Here is a 23,784-nt window from a genome sequence, read left to right on the forward strand (position 1 = left end):
AGGCTTGATATGAAACGCATAAAGAAATCGCATGAAATCGGGTAACAAGAAAAAAATACTGTCTAACGGAATATCGCTGGAAATCGTCAGTGCTTGTGGACTGGACCGTGCACTACCCCCCCCCCCCCCCCACACACACTTTTCTCTCAAATAACGCGGTTTATGTATTTTTTCTACAATGTCGCTACTTTCCTATCCCGCATGAATCACCAAAGATTGAATTTCAAAGCATATTGATATTACTTTTAAATGAAACAGATATACAAAAGATCAAGATAGATTACACATCTTATGTAATATTACTTAAGCATAATGTATGTATTAATACTAATATATATCATTTACTTAATAAAGCACCTATAGTGAATTATTCAGTACTAAGCACAACTTGAATATAACGAACTCGTCTAGGGGGACTAGGGGTTCCATTGCCCGGGGGGGGGGGGGGGGGGGTCATCTCTACTACACAGAGACAGCTATCTTTTTTTTTTTTAAATTTAGATTTTTTGCACATTACAGTAAACTACAAGAGCTCCACATTACTTGTTTTTCGCAAAACATATAAATTGCCTATCAGACATCACACATTACCTGTAACCATGTACATTTGTATACATTATTAAAATTTTCCTCCTTCTCATACTGAATTTTACCTAAAATAAACGTTGCTTTGCTTTTAAAGTATGCAGAGTTAGGATAACTAACTTAAGTGTAAACATAAAGAACGAAATACATGAAATTTCAATAAGTTACACGTTAGAGTAAGCCTTTACAGTGAAATATTTACATCTTTTCCCCTGATTTCTTCCGGAAACTTATAGATATGGAAACAGCCAGACTGAAATCTACATGCCCCGTTATATATCGATTGGTCGAAATCTACAGCGACTTAAGCTGGCAGGACTGAAATTGACACGCCCTCTTTATCGATTGGTCGAAACCTACGGCGACCTAAGAAAAATCACGGACAGCACGAAATAATCCTGATGATGTCAGATTCATAGTCTCATATGAGACAATTCATGTAATTTCATGATGTTAGAGTCAGCGCCGTCCTCTGTCCCCTGTCTCCAGGTACAGAGACTTAGCGGTAAGACAGACGGGAAAAATGATGAAAACTTTGACAATCTGAATACATACTTATAAAAAATATCTTACAAATATCTTTATATAAACTTAACTATGTGGCATATCTCTGCCCCTTGTGTACAAGTTATTTTTCTATCAAATATGTCGACATGCAAGATAATTATGTTGACATGCAAGATAATAATGTCAACAAGCAACATAACTATGTTGACATGCAAGAAAATTGCAATCAGATAAGAATTATACGAAATCTCATAAAATCTCAAATATCGCCCACTTGTGACATCCAAGATGCTAGATTCTACCTTTTTATGTCAACATGCAACTTATTTATGTTAACATGCAAGATAAATATGCTGACATGCAACTTATTTATGTCGACATACCACTTATTTATGTCAACATGATACTTACGTATGTTGACATGCAAGATAAATATGTTGACATGCAACTTAGTTATGTTTACATGCAAGATAAATATGTTGACATGCAACTTATAAGTTGTATGTCAACATAACTAAGTTGCATATCAACATAAATATGTTGCATGTCAACATATTTATCTTTCATGTTAACATAACTAAGATGCATGTCGACATAAATAAGTTGCATGTCGACATAAAGCAGTTGCATGTTAACATAAATAAGTTGCATGTTTACATCAATAGGTAGCGTATCTAGCATCTTGGATGTCTCATATTGGCGATATTTGAGACTTTGTATAATTCTTATTTGATTGCAGTTTTCTTGCATGTCAACATCTTTATCTTGCATGTCGACATAATTGATAGAAAAATAACTTAAACACAAGGGGCAGAGCTATGCCACCATACTTAACACACCATTGTGTGTATGTAAATGTTGTCCGTATTATAAAGGCGTAGTACTGAAACGCTCCCACTGGCATTATTTAGCTATATATAGAGGGTGAACCCTTTAATTCAGTCGGCAGAGCGTTGGTTTTTAAAATGAAGGATCCCGAGTTCAGCCCAGTTTCTGTCATCCCTCCTCTTCTATTCCAAAAAATTGTGGATATTTTTAGATTTCAACAAAGCAGATGGTAGCTACAGACAAGTCTTTCAAATCTTTTCATCATTTTTTAAAATTTTTCCCGCTTTCGCAAAAGTGAGGATAATTAATCTCGGTTTGTCAATCTGTATGTCCGTCTGTCCGTTGTCAGTCCGTCTGTGTGTTTTTAAATTCATTAAAAAAAAACCGCCCCCACGTTTAATTCTGAACAAGAATAAAAAAGGAAGACTTCATTGGCTTCGAGTGGAGCTTTTGCAGTGAACTTTCATAAAACTCTTAGCTAAAGTGAAACTTGATATCATAACTCACAGTCATTGTGAGTTGTGTGATATCAGCAAAATTAACAAGATTGTTTATGCCACTGAATGGAATAGACAGTTCTATTGACTTTGGTCAAACGATAAAACCCGAGATCTCCCCCCCCCCCCACCCCCCCCCAAAAAAAAAACAACTCAAAAAACAAACACACAGACTCATCGGTGCATTATTTAAACTCTACAACAACAAAATCATATAAATTAATTATTTAAAATGAAAGTTCTAATAACTCTTGCCTTCACACTTCATAGGATTTTTCATCATGGTTAAAAAAAAAACCCATTGATTCCTAAGTGATTCACCAAACTGAAGAATGAGTTGACTAAAACGAACGCACCGGAATTAAGTTGAAGTTGAAAGTAAAAGTAGAATCGTCGCATGGGAAATCATTTGATTGAAATCGATATGTCATCATTATAATGGTTTTTAAGCTATAGTTAATAATATGTGTGCGACGGTATGTACTAATGACGATGTATACTTCCCCGAAACCAGTATGCCTTCTTCAGTTTCGTTTTTATGTGTAACGGTTATTTTGCATAGTTACAGTACAGATTATCATTAAAACAAATAACTTATTATCGTTATATTGACAGATGTCATACGGACCCGGTTTAACGATATGTGATGACCAGAGAGAGGCCTGGTCATGGTAAGAATTCTTTCTAACAGATTATGGACATTGACTTCGTATATATTTACCAGTAATGCTGTATATTTTTCATTTAATGCCTGGGTGCTAACTTATTCCCACTTTTAACACACAGAAAGAATAAATGACAAATTCGAATGGTAGCCTGGCAGATGACCTTGAGGAAACCATAATGTCCTGAAGATTATTGCATCACTGTGACATCATTTAGATGTCCAGTGACATCACCTACAAGATCGGGTCATCTGGACTGGCAGAGGATCCTTTCTTCATGGTCAGGTATTTCTTCATACAATGAACATGTAAGTATTCATCTGTTGTTTAGAAGGTGTTTTTTTTTTTTAATTCCGTCAATGCTGAAGTTGCATGCATGCTTTTTTTTTGTAATACTGTGGAATAATCATTGTTCATGGGGGACCAATGTCAGTAGCTTTCGTGGTTAACCCTTGCCCATGAATTTACATCCCCACGAACTTATATACAATCATATGTTTTATATGAACTAAAATTGTCCTGATTATGCTACCAACGAAATTACGTCCCCTTGAACCAGGAAAGTTTTGGCTACTAATGAACATTGACCTCCCACGAATAAAAATGATTCCACAGTAGTATGCTTCAAGATGTGTACTACCAGTACGCGGGTAGGTTAAGGCAAATCCGAGTTAAATGACCGTCGATATTGTGATAAATTTAAACATTGTTTATTTTAATTTATGAAAAATGTGATGAATATTAATATCAAGTGAATGTGTTCGCCATGATATAATTTTTCTACTTCGTAATCCAGTCGATCTTTGAAGCTGTCGTGCCATGGTATCACGTGACAGTTAAAAAAAGATAATTTTTTTACCTTAACAAAAAATCAAAAAGTGTAACACTACCCCGAAGTTCATTTGTATGTTTGTTTAATCAGCAATTAGCTCATTTTTATTAGTTCTACTGCTAGAACCCTATTGTTTATCACATAAAATAAATATTGTCATTATTTATCAGAAGCCTCCTCGACTTAATCAATTTCATTGAAAATACTACATATTTTTTATTAAAAGCAACGAAACACGGGATTCTAGCAGCACTGTTCAAGTAGTTTAAGTCATATGCTTTTGATAATTGTCTCATTCAACTTTCATAATATTCGGGGTAGTGTTACACTTTTGCCTTTTTTGTACACACTGACAGAGGAAAGGCCGGTCAATTTTAGGACAAATAAATGTCTGTCTACTTACCTTATAACACTTGCTAAATAAATAAAATGTCCATGCCCGTATTATCCTGATTATATCCAAACTGACATTCATCTAAATCTTGAGTTACAGTATGATCTAAGTCTTATTTCGGCATTGTTTACACTGCATTCCAATGATTTGTCTCCAGACATGATCTTCTCTATTAAACATACATGCATATGTGACGTCATCAATGATAATTATTTGTAATAAAGAAAAATCAAAGATATATTCAGTAAGTCTAGAAGAGTTTCTAGTGACATTTTACGCCTGTAGTTTTTATGATTTAGATCAGAGAAAAAGTAAAAATTTACATGTTTATAAACTATTATATACATGTACTAATTAAAATATGACATCATACTGCTTATTGTGAAGTCATATCGACCAGAGGAATTTTTTACTCAATCAATCGCTGTGAGCCCGTGATGTGAAAGAAGTCATACAAATAAAAAGTTGTAAAGTTTGATTTAAAAATGTTTTCTTTTTCTGGTATTCTTCTACATGTACATGTAATTCAATGACATATTTTGTGTTAAAGAAATACTCATCAATTTTTGTCAACAACCCAAGCTTGAATGGCCAAAACTCTAGACTAGTTTTTAAAAAAGCAGTGATAATAGTCACTTGTAACACCTTTTGGTAATGGTGGTTTTTACTATTAATACTCAGTATCTTAATATTCTAATGGTGTACATTATGTGTGTTACAGTGTCCATTACGTGAAGCGGCCAGGCGCGGTTCTGGACGGTGGCAGTGTGGTCGCTCACCTTGACGACCCAAGCCGGGTACAGCAAGCCCAGAGCTTTACCGGGACCCTACCACAGCCCCAGGCCCCACCCACACACGGGAGAAGCTCCACCAACTGTTCCAGAGTACCAGGGCCGAGCTAGGGAATATCTTGGCGGGGTATTCACTGCCAGAGCCTTACTTCAGACCCAAGCTACAGGAGTCCATAGAGAGGCTGATGAAGTGTTTGAGGGACCCTGCTCTCCCACTGCTAGAACTACAGGTACACATATCTACCCGGCTATTAAATCTTTTTCTCCTCTCTGCACTGTCCCAATCAAATATCAATATTTTGTTAAATTGCATTTGATTTATGCTTTCTATTTGACAGTGTACAGGTACATGTATCAAAGGGATATTCTCTCTAAGTCTGTATTTTTCTCTCTTTCTTTACCGCCAACCAATCAAATGTTATTATTATTTGGCTAAATTCTATCTAAATTAAACTATTTACATGTACCGTGGATTCTGTTGAGTCATTATTGTTCATGAGGGATCAATGTTTGTGGCTTTCATGGGTAACCCTTACCCAGGAATCTACATCTCCACGAACATATATACAAGCATTTGTTTAATATGCGGAATACACTACCAACAAAAGTACCTCCCCACGAACCAGGAAAATTTTGGCTATCCACAAACTTTGACCCCCATGAATAACAATGACTCCACAGTATCAGTGATGGAAATGACATATGATTTGATTGTTAATTGAAGAAAATATGAATTTTGATATATTTCAAACAGTAAAAGTTAGATGTAGGGTTATGTAATTAAAAGAAATGATTCTAGCAATGACAGAAATAAGTTTAATTAGTAATCATACTGATGTTGACTAAAGAATTGTTGATGTTTTCAGGATCTTGTGGCAATGATCTCGGGTAGAATTCCTCCACAAGTGGAGAAGGCCATCAAGAAAGAGATGCATTCATACGCCAGTAACATCACCTCTGTCCTCAGCCAGTTCCCCAGTCAGCAGGTTAGTACACATACAGTAAAACACGATTATAGTGAACATGCTTTTAATGCATTGACGCTTAGGCTAAATAAAATTGAAATTACGGTTCTCAGGCCCGCGCGCATCCGTTTTGAGGGTGCCGCATTGCAAATTTTATTGCATTTTCAATAAAATAAAAAGTTGATAATGCGGAGAACTATCCGGAAAAAAAAAGTTTCCGCTTTCGTTTGCATATGACTGCCGTCATGAGAAAAGGGCCCTTATCTTTTGACGTCACAATGCTCAGAAAACGACGTCAAAGTTGCGGCTTTGAAAACACAGTTTTTTAATTTTCTGTTTCTATTTTTTTTTCTGCGTCTGTGTTGTGTTTTCTGAATAACTAGAATCTGGCCTTGTTTTAATACCGCGATTAATATTTTTTCAGTCAAATATTACCTGTTGATTTAAAAAATAAATATTTGTGAAATAAAATATACACATGTAACGTCAATATCTACACATTTCGAACGTGTAAATATTGCACAAAAGTTGATGATGAGACGTCATAAAATTGCTATTTTTGCATCCGCTATGAAACTTAAACACCACATTTTACATTCTAGTGTGTGATGAAAATATTCTCTAACTGGGAAATCACTTTTTTATAAATCATTGTTAAAAACCAAAAACCCGTCTCACATACGCTGTTAATTGAATACGCAACTGGTCGTGGAATTCCGATGATAACTTATAAAGTAATCTGAGTAAAATTATATAACTTTAGTTAGCATGAGCAATACATGTATGATTTAATAAATTAAAAAAAATCCTACACTGCACACTCGTTGTTGATAAGAGGTGTTGAAGGCTGAGACATACCGAATCGATGCAGAGCAGTATTGTTCAAATCTAACAGTTATCTGTGCAGTAATTACTGTGAAACAATACAAGTCAAATATTTCAAATCATAAGTTTGGAAGTTCAGCTCACGGGAGACGATTCTACACTTTTTGAATTAGTAGGAAGGTATAGTGCCACTGCCAACATACAAAATAAATTCTCGCATATTCTATTACAATTTAAGAATTTGCAATCAAATTTTGAAATTATTTAACGAATTAAAAAGCTATAATAAACGAATTAGAAGAGTTTGAGAAATATTCTGACACCGTAAAAATCTACTCTGATATATCGCATTTGATTTCATGGAAAAATCTGATTCTTAGTGACATTTTCATGTAAAGTGCCTTTGATGAAACAACATAAAAGTATGTTTACATATACGAATGAAAAAGTTGTTTATTATTTGAGCGCAACATATTTTGTTTTCTTGTGCAATTTAACAACCCAAATCCACATGTTGTGTGTACTTTCTTAGCTAACTAACATGTAAAAAACAAGTCATATAATGCCTGAAAACTCACCACATTTTCATGGAATTATAGCATTTTATATGATTATATTCATCTCAAATCAGTTACGTTCATGATTCAAAATTAAACAGATTTGTAAACGCAATCAATATATTTTCTGTAATACGTTTCATATCAAGTCGATAAAATTGCCGTTTTATAAATTAATTCATGTTATCGATAAATATAAACACTACATGTGCGACATTTATAACATGCATGGCCGTACAATTCACGTTCATAGATAATGGTTTATCATCTTTTCTTTTTTATGCAAGAAACAAATTTCGATAATAGTCAATGTGTATAAATGTGTGTTTGTTACAATGTACAGCAATGAAAATAATCCGAGAATCGCGATATTTCTTAAAACTTTGGAATACCGTATGCAACTGGCATCATTTAATTTGTCATTTTGTTTAAAATCGATAATCACTTGGCCGATATTTTTATTCAATGAGAGAGAGAGAGAGAGAGAGAGAGAGATTCATTAATCGTGTAACATCGATAATAAGAAATTTTGATTTAGTCAATATGTAAAAATGTTCTTACTGAGTATAAACTATGTCTATCGGCACTGTACAATCAATAAATACAAACTAATTGACATAATTTAAGCAGAAGTCTTATAGAAATTTACTTGCAATCTTACATTTTGAAATCAAAAGTGAAAATGCTTAAATATTTCAACGATTATGGTTTTAAAAAAATCGTTTCACAAAAATACAACGGTATGCGTGAACTTACAAAGCGATTGAATAGAAGTGTAGATTCAGCACGTGGGGTGCCTTTTGCATGTATTTTGTTGGTCTGCCGTATTTGATACAATTAATTAAGTATTTTATTGTTTATATTTACATCTTTTATTTAATAAATTAATGAATTGAATTGATCGTAAAAAGTAAGCAAAGATCATTAAATTATTGTTAATGTACACCAGAACGATAGATGAAAGCTGTAGCCAAAGCGTCTTATATGGGAATTTGAGTTTGGCATCATCAGGATTATATACCATATATCAGTTTTTTTTCGAGTGTATCCAACTTCCGCTTTGTTTGCAACAATTTCCGAATCGCAGAAAATATATCAGCGTAAATTTGATACAAAGTTTTGTTCTTATAATTTAGTTCTTTCTTTTCTTATGAAGTAAACAGGTATGTTAAAGTACAATGAACTGTGATCTGTAAGTTTAAGGGTGGATATTGCGGGATCGGAGGACAAGCGCGAGATAACAGGTATATAAGCCTCGTAATTTATTTAATAATCCATTGACAAGCTTATTAAAATGGTCGCTTTTCTTGCGTAAACTGATGTCTAATTATACCTGAGCTACTGGTATATGTTACGGTACATGATCTATTTATTTATGACTGTTTGCGTCTCTGAAAATAGTTATCGGTAATTATTTAACATTAAGGAAATCGAGGAAATGGTTTTATAGTCCAATTTTTTTTTTATTATTAAGAGCGGCAAATGATACTTTTACCCTCCTTCCTCACAAATTTAAACAATCTTGAATATTATAATATTTCCACTATGACTTTGAAATAGTAAAAAAAAGGTTATATACAGTTCTAAGTTCTGAATCGCGGAAAAAACATGACGCGGAAAAAAAACCTGATATACGGTAGTTCGTGCAATCAGTGATTTTTCTTAGGTTTCTGAAAATTTCGACCGATCGGTAAACTGCATGGTTGGGACTGGACCGAGTTGACTTCAGACCTTTCTTTTTCTGTACAGCTGTGAATTACAATCAATTTTCGTATAAGAAATAGAGGGAATCATACTTAGTGGATGTAAATTTTAATCTACAAATATAAGATGCCATTTTTGTTAAAATCTTTTTTTCTCAAATCAACTGTCTACATTCTTGTAGTTGTAATTACTTTTCAGTGAGACAGTCAAAGCCGATTTTTTCCATCGGTAATTTTATAAGAATTAAGTGTTGATAACGAACGTATAAAAAAGAAGAGAAATCATGACAATAATTTAATACCATACCATCCGAGTTTCAAAAACAGCTATAATTGATTTTAAACTTGCTTCAGAACTATGAAGATACTTAAAAAGTAATATCAGTAAATATGTGATAAAAATTTACGTGCCAAAGGTTAATTAAAAAGAATAAATATTTTTCTTTTTGAAAATAAGAAAAAATTCGGGTATGCAATTTTACAATGCCCCGAAATTGGGAAAATAGGCATCGAATTTGACAATCTTTTTGTTTGTTACATGTTTGCTTAATTTGCTTAAATAACTTTGATTTATTTAAAGGTTGGGGAGAAGTTTGATATTTGTTTTCCTTAGATATCCTTTATCTCTATTTATCTTATGTGCGGGGTGGGGGGGGGGGGGGGGGGGGGGGGGTTAGTGTGCAGAACTTTAACTATATCCAGATATTTAAAATTTTTTGATCGACCTCTTTCGCTAAAATTGTAAAAACTGTAGAGTGGTAGAAAATTATAAATTAATTCTACTTCATTTCAAACAATTCAAGACGATAAAAGGAAGTATAGAAGAAAAATATTAGTGCCAAAAAAAATTTGACGTTCGTGACGTCGTGACGTTTTCGACGAGCTACGTCAAAGTCGTGTTAACATATCTTACCAAAATTGTCATATAATGCTTAAAACACACAAGATCTTGGATATCTTAGTATATTTGTATTCAGAAAGAGTTGACTTATCAGAATTTACAAAAAAGTGAGTTCGTGAAATTTTGACCTTAAGGGCCCTTTTCTCGTGACGGCAGTCATATAGTTTTACTTTCGTTTCTAATACGCAGCTTCCGGTTTAGTCTTAATCATTAAGTCGCTTATTTTCGTAAGTAAAAACTTTATGATCCAAACCTCCCGATGATATAGACGATACGAGTGCGGGACGGTTCGCCCCTAAAGACCTTTCGCGCTGAGACGTTTCGCCCCGAGATGTTTCGCGCCTATTAATTATGTGGTAACAGTAAATTGATATCAGCATGGAGAGCCTCCAAATAATGAGTTATAACACCTTAGGGTAATTAGAAATTTGATGAGACACATAATTATGATTGCTTGATTTAGATGTTTTGCGGCTTTTAATTATGTGGTAACAGTAAATTGATATTAACCTACCATTGAGAGCCTCCAAATAAGTTTTAACACCTTTGGCTAATCAAATTATTCTAATATATGATTATAATTATATATATTAACATCGGATTATATAAATAGTCTAGGAGTCAATTTTTTTATGATGAATTACGATATATTTGATATTACTATTTACTCATTATATTTACTCAAATTATAATATTTTGTATAAATGAAATAATATTTCCTTCACAATGATTTAGAGATAACACCTGGATAAAACAACAAAACTAGGCAAAATAAATATTCTGTTTTTATTTCATTGTTTTCAACTGCAAACATGAATACATAACACATACATAAACAATATCGTATACAAACATGAATAAGTAAGTTATCTCAACACAAACACAATGTTTCACAGAATCACAGTACATCACAGTACATCACATCACACCTCAAACGTCGAACACACCAGCGTAGATAGATCCGCAGACCTTCAGGAAATGGGACGCGGTGATGATGTTCTCCATGTATCTGGCTGCCGCATCTTCAATCTTCTTCTGCGTGGTGGTCACTATCTGCCTCACGTTCCTCTCCAGGTCACATGCGGCGATCCTTGTCTTCACCAACTCTGCTTCCCTCAGCAGCAGGGGGATCAGGTGATATAAAGGGGGTATAATAATCTAACGGGAGATTTGTAACTTAAATGAAGATGAATTCCATTCAATTATAAGTTATAATATCTTGAATCATGATTGATTTACGTGTACATTGCAAACAAACATTACACACAAATATTAGCTAATGTACATGGGAAATGATAAAAAAGATATCAATAAATGCATTGAATTTATCACAATATTAATTTAAAGCAATATGAGCTGCAATTTTCACGGTGAAATTTTCCTACCAAAAATGTTATTTTCTAATAAAATGACAAAAATATCTTCGTTTATAAATTTCTGTTAGCCATACTTTTGTGGAAATGCCGAGCAAAATTGAATTATTGTCGCCCTGTACAAAAATTTATCTGCTGTATATTCCTTAGAAGAGAAATCATTCTACTGACAAAAATTAATGATTTATTCAAATCTTATTTATCATAAAAGTTTAAGTTACACACAGACTTATCAAACTAGCAGGTTTTTGCAGCAAAATTAAATTATAAAAAAAAATACAGCTCATATTGCTTTAACAATAACTTATAACAAATTTATATTACTTACCAGACATTCTCAGATGAATCTTTCAACTTCAACACTGAATTGATGATGATGAAAATGGAGAAGGGATCTTCGCATATGTAGCCGCTAGTTCTCATAATTAACACCCGTCTCATAATTAATTTCTCCTCCTTAGCTTGACATGAAGAGCCTCCAAATTAGTTATAATATCTTAATTAGAAAACCGATTCAGACACTTAATAGTGATTGCTAAACAAATATAATTATATTTGAACGTGGATAGGATAATCGCTTTTTACATTATTAAAATTATCAGTGAATGTACCACATTAAACATGATCATTTGTAAAAGTCAATTTTAATTACATGCATATATATATATAATATTTGCCTGAAAACATCGCAATATACATAATAAATAATATAGGTGCGAAACGTCTCAGCGCGAAAGGTCTTTAGGAGCGAAACGTCTCAGTGCGAAACGTCAATAGGGGCGAAACGTCCCGTTCCCGACGATACTAGTAAAAATGGGGTCGATGGAAATTTTGGACTTAAAACAAATCAAAATGTCTGCTGTTTCGATTTGTATCCGCCATGGAACCCTGTTAATTCTACCGTGGACTATAATTGAGAGTTTTTCCGATGGATGTTTTTTTGATAAACCTGTACGAGGGCGTGAAATCGATAAAATTCGATTGGGAAAGTTGGACCTCCCCAGAAAAATTACTTGGTGCCTTCGTTTCTTTGTCAGTTGGCAAACACAAGAACAGTTTGGACGCCGCGATTTTAACCATTATAAACTTGCGGGGTTTAACGATAACTGCTGTGTATTCAGGACTTTCTTCTTAACTGTGAAGAAATGTGGTCCCAGTAACTGTCGGATATGATTGGTTGCATAATGATATCTCTAGCCAGTTACACAACATTCCTGATCCAGTGCCAGGTATTTTAGAGTAAACATCATATATGTCATTTTACTTTTTGTAAAGTGGATTGGTATTTCTTTATTTTTAAATGACTGTCATTTATTAAAGGAGAAGAAGGACACTACAAGGAGTTCAGTGAGGTTTTTGAACCAATACTACAGAGGAACACTGTCTTTCTTTATCATCAAAATGAGCACAATCAACTGCAAGCAGACATGGAATTCCATTTAGTCTATCTGCTCAGACTGCAAAACAGTGAAACAAATGGAAACCTGCATAGATTGCCAGAAACCCAAAGTCTTTTAAGTTATATAGTGCTACTAAACTTGGTGCCCAAGAAAGTACCTTGCTTACAAAAAATCATTGAACTTTATCAGTTTTCATGTTGATCTGAACTTCAGGAATTAAAACCTGATAATCCTGAGAAAGCACCCTCAATATGCGCCCCAATGTAGAAAGATTATATGAGATCAAATTTAGCCTGTGCATCTCCAATTGAGACCCCCTACTACATGTACAGCTCTGGTGTATTTCCCCCAATATGCTATCACTGTTGGACACAAGACACAGATACAGAAGAAGGACAGTATCCAATATGTCAGGATTGTGTTGTTTCACAACGACAGCTTTGTAAAAACGGAAGGATGTTCAAAGCTCCAGAGCAAAGAAGCATAAAAAATGAAAAACAGTTCACTTATAAAAGAATAGATGTTTTTTCATTTGTTCTAAATATTAAATATCATTGTTGTACTTTGAAAGTTGAACTGTATTTTCAATCATACATTGGGGTTTTTATCTGTTAAAATATTTCATAGCTATCATTTTTAAATAATAAAACACCTGCTTGAATAAAGAGAATCTTGTTTTTTTTAATTTTAGGTAGTTAATTTCTTTCCCAAATAAAAAAAAAAGCCTCCCTCATCTGTTTTTTTACCAATAAAAAAGAAAAAAAAAAGCCTCCCTCCCTCATCTAATTTTGGAAAATTTGGCCTGAGAACCAGAGAATTAATTTTATGTGGCCTTATAGGAAAGTGATTTTCATTCCCTGTTGTTCTAAACAGTCATATTGTGTGTCTAAGGGATATAACAAATTATGTTTACAACGAAGCAAAATTGCCCATCCCTGGCACTTCATAAGTTTGTTTTACTGTATATACTAAGGTATAAATTCAAATATTATCTGAAGAAAGAATCCAATGTTTTAAATGTATTGAAGATGGATTTATAGGAATCTATTCCAATTATAGTTTACTTTCAACTGCTGTGGTTAAATCAATATTTTTCTTGGATTTCAATGTGGAGTCATTCCACAAAATCAAATAAACATACATGTAATTTATAAACAATTTAATTTTGACTTTGTTTAAATCAGATTAAACTGTTTATTATAAACAATAAATTGGATTTTTTGTAGATTGCAAACGTGATAGACAGCCATGCCGCCACATTAACTCGGAGAACAGAGAGGGAGAACTTCTTCATGAAGACCCAGGGCATAGTGCAACTAGTTCAAAGGTCAGGGGGTCAAAGTGACAATTCAAGCTTATTATATCCACATTTCTGTTCAAAACCTAAAAGACTAAGTTTTTATTTAAGCTTTCTGTGCATTTATTTGCATGAAAATAAACCAAAGTTAACTTAGCTTTTTGATTAACATTTTTAACTTCCGTTTGTACAACAAACGTTAATTGTTTCGGTGTGTTTACATGTACGATATTGTATAGAACATGTTTTCTGCACGAGATCTTGTAGAAAGTTTTTCTCAGTATTTAAATTTTTTAGTACCCATCTTTTTTGTGGAGGGAATATTTGAAATGTTTTGGACACAATTTGTTTTGTTTGTAAATGAATGCATGTTTCATATTCTCTTCACAGTGGAACTAAGGGGTAATGCTAGTGGGTTGTGAGTAGCAGATTATAGAGGCACAAGACTGCAAGATTTTTTCTGATACTTAACATTTTCTCTCACATTAAGATTTATCTCGCTCACAAATCTTTTAAACTACGCCAAAAATTCAACCTTATTAACATGTTTCAATTTTGAATTTTTTTTCAACCATATGAAATTGTGCAGTTGATTTTAACATGTCGATCAGAAACTTAATTTTGATTTGGTTATAAATCCTTGCATATATAAGAAATTCTGTGTATTAAACTCCAATTTTAAACCACTCACATATTTGTAACATATTATTGTTAACATTTAAGATGTTCAGGAACTAGGTCAATAGGGTTAGGGAGTGGGTGGAGTTGTCAAATCTTGCAGACTTGATTAATGATACTGTTTTGCACTATTGGTAAAACCTTCTGGCATTAACCCCTTTCTCACATATTTTCCTCTCAATGTGTATGTCAATTCACACTCTAGCTATGATGTGCATCATATGTATGTTCTGTGTGTTTCATTACACACTCGTGTGTGTGTTGTTGTGTGTATTTTTGATGTCATTGTGACCAATCTGCGTTTGTAGTTTTCATTACATACCGTACTGTATACAGGGTTATTTTTGCCCTGTGTAATTTTCGCCCTCCTACAGTTGCAAACAGTTTCGCCCCATTTTGAATTTGCCCAGACACAGTATGTTTAAAGAGAAATAATTTGAAACAGTGGAATTCGCCTGCTGACAACAAGGGTGAAAGGGGCGAAAATAAAATGGGGCCGAAAATTTCTCTGTATACAGTTTTCTACAGTAAGTGAGTTTGTGTGTGTCCCAGTCTGTTTCATTTCCTACATTCATTTGATGTGTGTCAATTGGTTTTTCATGTGTGTTCTGTGTATGTGTCAGCAATTTTGATATTCTGTATTTTATTTTAATTTGATGTGTGTCCCTTTTCTCATTTTTTAACTGAGTTATTTTTCTGAATCTTTACTCCTATAAACTCATGCTTCTGTAAAACAATATCAATCGATCCAGACCATCATCCATAGTCCCTCTAGATCAAAACAAACCTCAAGTTGAACACCTTTGTAGAAAATTGCACATTCCAGCTGCTTTTCTGTATATTATTTATCATGGTGGAGGGACTTGTACATGAACTTCGTTGTTTTAAAAACTCATCTGACTTTTATCTTTTTCTCCAACATGGTTTGTCATGGCAAATTGAACTTTCATTTCATTCAAGGAATAAAATAGTGACACTGCACATGTTTGCAATGTTCTGAACTTCAATGTACATGCATATTTATTCATTTATGACAAAGAGCCTTGTAAATAAGTTTTATCATTAACTAGAATTTCCTTTGATCTCTAGATATCGCAATGGGATCCGTGGTCACATGAAGAGTGTGGTCCAGGAACTTCTGAAGCAGTATGTCAGAGTTGAGGTCCAGTTCCAACATGGTAAGATGTCACTATCAATCAAGGGATCACACAAATCTCAAACTCTGTAACTAATTAACTCAAGTTGTTCATGCTAGGGTTTATATTCTTAAACAATCCTCAATGATGGTACATATGTACCGGTACATGATAAGATTTGACTGGCCAGGAATTACAGGAATCAAAATTAAATCTCTGTAACCCCAACCTTATTGTAAATCACATATTTGAAAACTTCATTAGTCGCCTGTGTTCGTATGTGTATATACAGTGTATGTAATGTAAGATTTACAGGATTTACACTAGTCTGCTATAGTACTCTTTAATGCAGTGTTATCTCATATTGGAAAAGTACATCTTTCATCCCAAAGTATAGTTAAAAATTCATGATGATTTCCAATTTAAATTTCTTCTTTAATTTTAGACCATTGCACATTGTTATACATGTATATCAATGGAATCAATAAACATTTATAATTTTTAAAATAATGCATATTAAATATTGTTTGTATGTGCAAAAAGTCTTTGATAGAGATCAAATTGAAGATGTTGAACTAATAGTAACCTGTTCCACTTTAACAGATCATGTATTTGAAATTGTCATGTTTGATTTAATTTCCATGTTTAACTATAATTTTTGCTTTGTTGACACAGGTCACTATGACAAGTGTATAGCACAGCTGATCTCCAAGACCAAGGACATGTCTGCCGTGGCGGGCAGCATCTTCTCTCACCTGGCCGTCCAGAACAAGAACCTGCTGGTCACCATGCTCATTGTAAGGCCACACTCTGTATCTGACTCACTGTTTATACTTCAAGAATAAGGAATCATTCTTTGAGTATTATGAGGTGATAATTTCGGTCAGGGCGTCATCAAATCCAATGAAGCCCAAAGGGCTTTATGAGAGATTTGGTCACGCCCCGATTGAAATTATCGCCTCATAATATTCAATGAATGATTCCTTATTACTTATATTTATATATAATTTTCAGCAATTGTATATTAATTAAATATTTGAATATAAATAAGCAAACTCCGCTTGTGCCCCAATTATACGGCATTTGTATTTACTGGATTGTATAATACAAAATTAATACATAGTGTTATCACAGGCAAAGACACTGACAAATGTAAAATAATACATAATTATAAAACATATTCAGTAGTTGGCTGTATTTTTCAACCACAATTATATCCAATAATAAACAAATATGAATGTTATATTATCTCTTCATGGTAACACTCTGCAATTGATGATAATGCTTTTTAACTTGGTTCCTATAGGACCACATGTGTAGAAAGGAAGCAGGTTTGACGGATGAGTTAGCCTCCATTCTGACCGAGTTGACCACACTGAACAATGCCGAGAACGCCAGAGTGGCCCTCAGGGCCAGACAGGTCTGTAGTGATACGGGTTCTTTTATTTCTAAAAATTAATACCACCGGCTACTCTTATACAATGATTTTAATTTAATTTGACCAGATACTGTGAAATCATCAATTTTATTTTTAACTTATTAATAAGGATCCTCGACACCCCGTGAATTCTACTTTTTATGACAGTACGTCACAACATGGCGATTTTAGCGCATTGTGAAATACATGTAGTTTATATCGCCATAATTTGTTGTCTATCTCGGTGGCGCAATGGGTGTTGTTTCGGTCTACCAACACGCAGGTCCCGAGTTCGAATACAGCAGGGATTTTTAATTTCATGGAGAGCGGTAAAATTTAAAAAGTTGATTTTTCCTAAAAAGAATTGGAAATATTTTTGGTCATTTTCAAGTCGAACACATGCTTAAAGTCCATATCTTTAAGTAATTTAGAAGAATGGACTTGAACTTTCCCCAGGTGTGTGGAGGACTCTTAAGGATCCTGATTGACTTTGAGAGTATATGTGACCTGAAAGTTTATTTCCCCTCAAAATTGGCTGACTTTCATTCTTTTATCTTTTTGATATTCAAGAAAAATGCCTTGTCGGCAAATTTTGTTCATGGGGAATTGGATTTTTTATGAAAATAGATGAATGTCATGAACTAAGATTTATTTGAATAAAATAATAATTCATGTGGGAATATATAGACCAGTCTATTACTTACTCTCTATAAATTGCATGTTATCCAAAAAAAAAAAGAAAACCCATAATATAATTACTTTTTACTTCTTTCAAAACTATCGGTACTTTGATTACTGATCAAAAGTTCCTTTCAGTACTCCTAGTACTTTGATTATTCAGGTGTTGATTGCCGCCCACACACCACCGTATGAATTGAGACACAACCAGATGGAGTCCATTTTCCTGTCCACCATTGATATGTATGGTCCAAAATTCAACCCAGAAAATATACAGGTGAATGAAATTGAAAAGATTCCAATCTCTATATATTATTTAATATATGAAAAATAGATTCATATAATTATGAATAATCAATGATTGTCATGTATTTTTCTACTGTAAATGATCTGTTGCTTTTTAAAAAGATGTGGTCATGATTTTAGTCAAATTTTATTTTTCTAAAATTATTATTGTTTAGTTACAATGCTTTAGTAATGCATTTCTAATGGGTAACCAAAATTTGAGTGTCAGTTGTAGAGTTATAAGCAAGACACAGAGCTCTCAATTCTTTGTCATGTAAACAAGGCTTGTGCCTTGTTATTGTTTACAATAGTTCAATATACCGTTAAAATCTCTTTTTCAAGCTGATTTTTCTATTTGCTAATTCGTTTTCAACATAAATAAACATGCAGTTCCCTGTGGTTGTCACTTTCATTTTAGGTTTTAACCTGGAATTTTCTCTTCAGCTTTCAAAATGTAAACAAAAACATATGACCTGAGCTTTGTTTACATAACAAAGAGTTAGCTATGTATCTCACTTATAACTCAACCACTAACACTCAAATTTTGGTTTTGACTATTAGAAATGCCATACTTCTGAAGCATTGTAAACATTACAAACTGATAACTAACTTTGACCAAATTCGTGACCACGCCCCTTTAGAAGAGTATGTAAAAAGTTTTTATTATGAAAAACTAAAATATATTAATACGAAATTTGTATATAATCAAAAGAATTTGCATGAACCAAATAATTAAAACATAAAGAACATTCAAAGTTAACTTCTGTCAAAGGAAAATTGCAGAACATTTTCTAAATTTACGAACACTTTATAAGGATTATCTTGTGTTTTGCACCTTATTGAATATATGTTATTGTGTAGATGGAGAAAAAATATCTGGATTTCTTGTATGAAGTAATTCATTTTTTCTTTATTCAATTCATTAAATTCTTTCCTACTTAAATATCGTTTATTAATGAAAACAACATTAATTTTTTGAAATTACTGGTATTATTAGCCTTTTTTTAAATTAAGTTTTTGTGTTCTTTTTTCCTGTTCTTGTTCTTAATTATTTTTACATTATATAAATTTTCTTTACATTTTACAACAATTTTGGGGTGATATTGGTTGATTTAGTTTTAAAGTCATAACAATCATATATTATAAAAGTAAATGATTTTAAAGAGGAACTTTACAAACAATGTGAAATATTACTAAATGCTTTTAGAAATGTCATATCATGCAGTTGTAATACAGATAAAGTAATGAAATTGCTTTTTTTTTATATTTCAGAAAATCATCCATTCGGAGACTGCTATATATGACATCCTGCAAGAATTCTTCTGGCATTCCAATAACCTAGTCAGGTCCGCAGCCCTGGAGGTAAGCAGACTTATTGTAGATTCCTTATTTTTAAACGTCAAGTACTTAATTCCACAATCCCATGATTTTTTAGGACCAGATGTGAAGCATAATTCATTTTCTCTCTCTCTTTTTTCTCTCTCCCTCTTTCACCTCTCTCTCTCCCTCTCTTTCACCTCTCTCCCTCTCTTTCACCCTCTCTCTCTCTCTCTCTCTCTCTCTCTCTCTCTCTCTCTCTCTTAGAGACTGTATTATGTTACTGTTGACATAAAGATTGTACTTAATGTACTACATTACAGGTGTATGTTAGGAGAGCCTACATTGCCTATGAAGTGAACTGTCTGCAGCACAGAGAACTGAATGGAGATATGTCTATGGTGGAATTCAACTTCCTGCTGCCTAGATCACATCCCAACAGGTGAAGATACATTTATCTTAGATTACAAAAGAAATGATTTTTTTAAAAATATATATTATGAATTTAAAAATTCTAAGTGTATGGAGATCAAAGATATGGTTATATAATGTTGACTCCACCATCGTTTGATTTTGACAGGATGATGGTGATGCGCTACGACAATCTCGACAAGATGTCGGGGATGGTTGACTATGACGCCCACATAGACCAGCTGGATGAGCCGCCCACCTGTCAGAGGATGGGCATCATGGCCTCCTTCAACTCCATGGAGGAGTTTGAAATGTGAGTTTAGTTCATCTGTTCTTTTGATTTATTCCATTTATTGTGCTAAAAAGTTTTAAAAAACACAGAGGTTTGAATGGATCCGTTTGTTTAATATGTTTATGGTACTGTCAGTCAAGTATAATATGCATCACTTCTTTGATCTGAAATGGCCAGTCGAGAACTGATATGAATAAGATATAATTTCGGTGATGAACAAGTAGTCATTTAGTACTTTATTTTACACATATTAAGTAACCGCTAATCCATGATAATAATATATCCATAAGCTTTTCCAGGTTGCTCGCAAATTTTATATTTTAATCCCATCTGCACTCGTACAATATTGGTATAATATTGGTACTTATTTACAGTACATTAATTATTGTCTTATTATAACAATTTTTAAATTTAAATTTTTATTTTTTTATTTTAGCAATTTTGAACAGATCATGAACTGTTTCAATGTGGACACAGACAGCCCACCCAGCAGTCCCACAATCCTTGCCAAGAGCCCGGCGGGCAACGAGGACTCCATATCTCTCCATGTCAGTATTTAAAACATCGTTTACTGCTCATGAGAACAAAGTACACAATGTATTTTAAAATACAATGTGTAGGATTATAAACTTAAGTGTACAATCAGACTCTGTTTATTTTCTATATCTCTCCAGTTTATCATAATCTTAAAGCTTGAAAACAATTTTTTTTATACATTTTAAGTAGGGAATTATGTAATATATATAGTGTAAAAATAGGATATGGTATAAAATCAGCCATATTGTTAATGTTTTGATAACTTATTAATTTTTTTCATGAAAACGAACAACCAATATATTATTGGAGCCCCTACTAAGAAATAGCAAAAACCTTAATATATGAATTAAATAATAATGGTTGAGATATTGAGTTTGTTGTCATTTGCTGCTGTTACAGAGTACCTCAGAGTCGGACGAACCAATTCACAACATCAACGTAGGGATCAAATTCAGTAAGAAAGAGAAATACAGCGAAAACGACCTGGCCGTCAGATTCCAGGATTTCTGTAAAGAACGGGTAAGGGCTCTAATCTGGATCTTGTTTGTGTTTATTACAGGCCTACATGTGAAAGAGGTCAAATCAAAGTCTATTAAGTGCTTTAAATTTATACAGCAGAGGCTTATTCAGCAGAGCTAGCACTGACTCACAAGTGTGTACCAAAGTTTGTGTAACAGGTATACTACATACTAATCTAGGGAATTTTGGCAGGCACTCATGAGCGCCCTCTCTGCTGAACATGCCTCTGTATTTCACTATATTAATGCGTATATTTACAAAGGGTATATTCAATCGTAGTAGTCTTTGTGTACACTGTATATTACAGTATATTTTTAAGAAATGAACAGCAAGTTGAAAAGTTCACGGGGATATGAACTTGGTTGATCATGTGATTAAATCCTGTGAAGCCTTTAGAGAAAGGCAACTCAGTCCGAATATTTAAAATTACCATGTTTTTATGTTTACAATAATGCAATAGTCAAACGATAAGCATGTGTGGTAATCATTGTGAAGTCATTGAAAAGTTCATACAGAATTGAACGTTTGTCACTTTTCGTTATTCCATAGAGTTATATATGGAAACATATTAATTTTGCAAATGTAAATATTATGAAAATGATTACGAATCTGTGTTTTATGATTTTGATATAAAAGTAAATGTGATTCTTATCAGTGAGAGAAAGAACATTACTAGTATTTATTATTAATTTTATAATTGGATTAAATAGGCATTAAAGGATCTGTCATTGATGGATAATGTTTGGATAATAATTGAATGTAAATAAACCATGAGATTCCTTAATAATTGTAGGAGGAGTATTTGAATGAAAAAGCCATCAGAAAAATCACATTTTTGGTGTACTGCAGGGTAGGTACAGGTATTTGCTGCAATGTGTTGAATTGATAATTATTTTTTAGATGTAACTCAAAGTGTTTCTTAACTTGAATATTTGCTCTGGTGGATAATCTTTTGTTTAACATGGATGACAGTCAACATCAAATATGTTAAATTTGATAATCATAATAATATATTAAGGTTTGTATTTCTATTTCCAGAGAACTTCACCGAAGTATTTCACTTATCGTGCCAAGTTTAATGTGAGTACATGGCAAATTCTGATTAAAAATTTTTTTTCAAGATGTTTAAAAAGATTAAATAACCCTGTATCATTATTATGTCCGTTATGAATGAAAATAGTGTAAGAAATGCTCTTTGGAGTTATAACACTGATTGCTTTATTCCAGTTTGGAGAGGACCGGATCTACCGTCATCTGGAGCCGGCTCTTGCCTTCCAGCTGGAGATCAATCGGCTGAGAAACTTTGACCTGGAGGCCATCCAGACCAACAACTACAAGATGCACCTGTACCTGGGCAAGGCTAAGGTATGCAGTCCTCACTCTATCAGCTGTGTAAAGGAGATAGTCCTTGCTGTATCTATAACAAATTATCTGGGCAGGGCTAAAGTAAGTAGTCCTCACTCTTATTGGCTGTAAAAAGCATAGTCCTTGCTTTATCTAAATACCAGATTATCTGATTTTCCCCATCAAAAATCTACAGTGTAGGTTCTGGATTCTTCTCGTATATTAATTCTCTTTGAATCAGGTCATAATTTTACCAATACAATGCATAATGCCTTGACAAAACTTTAACATCTTGTCCCCCTCCATTCACTGTAATAAGGTGAAAATGGTTTACACAAAATTTACAACAGATGAGTTTGCATGATACACAAAGGGTATCTGGCACAGAAGTTGCATGCTTTTTTCTTTTAATAGTACACTTCAGGATGCGTACCTGTACAAAACGAACAAAAGAAGTGGACCTGATGTAATAATATGAACTTTAATCTCTACTTTTTATAACAGGTAGCTGCCGGACAGGAAGTGACGGATTACAGATTCTTTGTACGGGTCATCATCCGACACTCTGATCTGGTCACCAAGGTAACATTCTCAACATTTGATCAAAGATGAGTTAGACATAGTTCTTTCTTGTTGACGTGAAATCTAAACTTTTTTTCCTGTTTTGTCCTGTTTAGGAAGCGTCGTTTTAGTACTTACAAAATGAGGCAGAGAGAACTCTCCTGGAGGCCCTGGATTCCCTGGAAGTGGCCTTCTCACATCCACTGGTAAGTGGGGCTCATTTATATGACCAGTACGCTGCTCCATTAGTTAACCACAACTGAGTAGAGGTTTAGTGGAAAATTTTGCATATCAACAGTTTTATATTAGGTATAGTAGTATGGATAAGCATTTACATATAAATGTAAGGTACTACATGCCATTGATATTTAAGAAGTTCCAATAATTCAGATACTTTCTTATTGTTTAGTCCAAGAAGACAGATTGTAACCACATTTTCCTGAATTTTGCACCGACACTGACCAGAACCTGGCAAGGTAACAAAACAGG

At 33.5% G+C, this 23,784-nt stretch overlaps 1 long non-coding RNA gene and 1 pseudogene across 1 annotated transcript; one reads left to right on the forward strand and one right to left on the reverse strand.

The window, feature by feature from the left end:
* The first annotated feature begins 2,750 nt into the window (after nucleotides 1-2,750).
* The window catches only part of LOC105319331 (acetyl-CoA carboxylase-like), a 101,862-nt pseudogene continuing 80,828 nt past the window's right edge, over nucleotides 2,751-23,784 (forward strand).
* Nucleotides 10,822-11,946, reverse strand: LOC109617917 (uncharacterized). Its single transcript, XR_002198935.3, has 2 exons — nucleotides 11,752-11,946; nucleotides 10,822-11,226 (listed from the first exon to the last, which is right to left on the reverse strand). It is a non-coding gene; the product is annotated as an uncharacterized lncRNA (long non-coding RNA).

The sequence above is a fragment of the Magallana gigas genome, chromosome 9 (assembly GCF_963853765.1).
Source record: "Magallana gigas chromosome 9, xbMagGiga1.1, whole genome shotgun sequence".
Classification (NCBI taxonomy): domain Eukaryota; kingdom Metazoa; phylum Mollusca; class Bivalvia; order Ostreida; family Ostreidae; genus Magallana; species Magallana gigas.